Here is a 3,084-nt window from a genome sequence, read left to right as displayed (position 1 = left end):
TGACACTGAACAACATACACAACATTACTCTGTTTGTGCCGGGGGACTGGATCTTTGGGATGAACCAGTCTTTAATGTATTTTGGGGTTTAAAAGCCACTGGGACGTTACGTTTAGAAAATAAACGTCTCAGTTTCTCTGATACTCCCTCAACATATGGAATGACCACTGGTCTGGGTCTGGGTTCCTCCTTTTCACCTGATGGCTGACTGGAGTCCTGTTTGGGTTTCTTCTCTGCTTTCAGGAAGGCCCAGTTAGGATATCCACATTGCTCTAGAGCAGGGGTGGGCAATTATTTTTTCCATGGGGCCACATGAGAAACAGAAAATATTGTGGAGGGCCGGCCAAAAGGCTGATCTCAATTCTGCATAATATTAACTCTATTTCTTTATAAAAAGCAGTAAATAGCATTGTTTTGACAAGCTGGTAAGAGTATATGTTATAATTAAGCAATGAAAACATGAGGTTGCCTTCCAAAAAAATGTAATTTATTCAAGCGAATTTCCCAAACAATGGGAATGACAATAAATCCCTAAAACAACATCATAAAAACACACAACACGTGCAAATAAAAATAACCACAATACAATTAAAATCATGCACAACTCAACCATCAAAACATCATTTAAAACTTCTTACATTTTTAAGTTGTATTTTCTTGTTCAGTGAGAGAAATCTAGTCTCTCCTGGGCTTTAACGAGTGCATCAAAATCAGGTTGAATGTCTGAGGTGGAGATGCGAAGCACAGCTGACAGATGATCATCAGTGAGAGATGATCTGTACCTGGATTTCGTGAACTTCATCATTGAAAATGTTTGTTCACATATGTAGGTAGAGCCAAAGAGAACCAACATCTTCTGAGCATGTCTCTTCATGTTTGGAAAGTTCTCCTCTTTGAGAGAAGAGTAGAAATCCAGTAGGGATCCTGATTTAAAGAGCTCTGCTAGTACTGCATCAGACTGCAGATCGATGAGTTCCAGCTGAACATCACTGGGTGCATTATCCACACTGCAGGTAAAGGGAGAGGAAATCATGTGCATTTCATCCTCGATTGTTCTGAGATCTTCAAATCTCCTTGAAAACTCACAGTGCAATGCTCCTAACATGGATGAGTACCTGCGGAGGTGATCGGCTGATGGTGTGACTTCTTTCAGAGTATGCATGTGAGTGACATTGTTGCTCTCCAGTTGGCTTGAAAGAAACAGCATCTTTTTCATGAAAGCCTTCACCAGGGTGTGCATTTCATGAACAAAAAGGCCCCTGCCTTGCAGCTTGGTGTTCAGGTCATTCATCAGTGCTGTCACATCAACAGCAAATGCAAAATCTGCCATCCAGTCCTCATCTGAGAGCTCTGGGATGTCTTTGCCTTTCATCTCACAAAACTCTCGAATCTCTGTTTTCAGGTCCCAAACTCTTTTTAGCACTTTGCCCAGGCTGAGCCATCTGACAGGTGTGTGGTAGCCGATGTCACTATGCTCAGACTCATGGTCCTCCAAAAGTGTGACAAACTGTCTGTGATTCAATGCCCGTGCCCTGATGAAGTTTACTATGTTAGTAACAACATTAATAACATGGTTAATTTTTAGCACTGACTTGCACAACACATGTTGGTGTATAATACAATGCAAAAATACCAATTCCTGATCTGAGTCGATTTCAGACACTTTATCTTGCATACGTTTTAAAAGTCCCACATTTTTCCCTGTAAGATTTGGACAACCGTCCGTTGTGACACCTGCCAGTCTGTCCCATTTCAGTCCCAGTGTGTCCATGCACGCATTCACCTCCATGAAGAGATCGCCCCCTGTAGTCGTCCCTTTCATCGACCGCATTGCTGCCAGCTCCTCCGTAATCTTGAAGTCCGGAGTGATCCCGCGGACAAATACGAGTAACTGGGCTGTGTCACGGACATCACAGCTTTCGTCCAAAGCCAAGGAGAAAAAGTCAAAACTTGCCACTTCACGTTGCAGCTGAAGCTCCAGATTCCACGATATGTCCTCCACCCTTCTCGTCACGGTTCGCCTGGAGAGCGGGACTTTCTCAAATGCTTCTTTTTTTTCAGGGCATATTAAAGCTGCGGAGTCCACCAAGCACTCTTTGATAAACTCCCCCTCCGAGAATGGCTTACTGTTTTTAGCTATTTTGTGAGCTATCACAAAGCTGGTCTTGGTTGCTGCATCCCTGGATGTGTGAAGCTTGGTAAAAAAGCCTTGCTGCTTTTGCAGTTTAGCTAGCAAAGCTTCCGATGTCCGCGCCTTTTCAGCGTCAGTCATGTTCTTGTATTTCTCCCCGTGTTTCGTCTCGTAATGCCGACTCAAATTGTAGTCCTTAAACACGGCGATCTGCTCCCCGCAAACTAAACACACGGCTTTACCCCTGACTTCAGTAAATAAATACTTAGCAGTCCAATTTTTGTTGAAAACCCTGCATTCTTCATCTACCTTTCTTTTTTTAGCATAAGCAGACATTTCTGAGGGCTGAAGTCGTCTTGTGACTTGCTAGTGACAACGATCAAATCACGCGCATGTCTCAATATACGCTTTGCGTCATCATGTACGTAAATAAAAAAAAAACTTCAAAATAAAAACATTGCAGCTTCAGTCCATGCATCAGGTAAAATAAGAAAATATGTTTATTTTGTAATTTCCAATTAACGTTGCACGGGCCGGTCAGAGTCAATCAAAGGGCCGCATGCGGCCCGGGGGCCGTACAATGCCCAGGTTTGCTCTAGAGCCTGTCTTGTGTGGGATTTCTCCTTCTGCCTGGCTCCTGAGCTAGTGGGGACGCTGTCTGCTCTGTGATACAGAGTCCTGATGACTCCTAACTTGTGTTCCAAAGGGTGATGGGAGTCAACCTGCAAATACTGGTCTGTGTGGGTGGGTTTGCGGTACACCTCAGTTTGTAAATGTCCTCTATCAGAGACTGAGACCTCACAGTCCAAGAAAGCCAACTTGCCATTTTTTACATCTTCTCGTGTGAACTTGATGTATTTATCCACAGAGTTGATGTGGTCAGTAAAATGTTGGACTTCCTGAGAGTTAATTTTAACCCAGGTGTCGTCAACATACCTGAACCAATGACTTGG

The sequence above is a fragment of the Nematolebias whitei genome, chromosome 16 (assembly GCF_014905685.2).
Source record: "Nematolebias whitei isolate Nwh7 chromosome 16, NemWhi1, whole genome shotgun sequence".
In the NCBI taxonomy this organism is placed as follows: Eukaryota; Metazoa; Chordata; class Actinopteri; order Cyprinodontiformes; family Rivulidae; genus Nematolebias; species Nematolebias whitei.
This window is presented reverse-complemented; position numbering follows the sequence as displayed.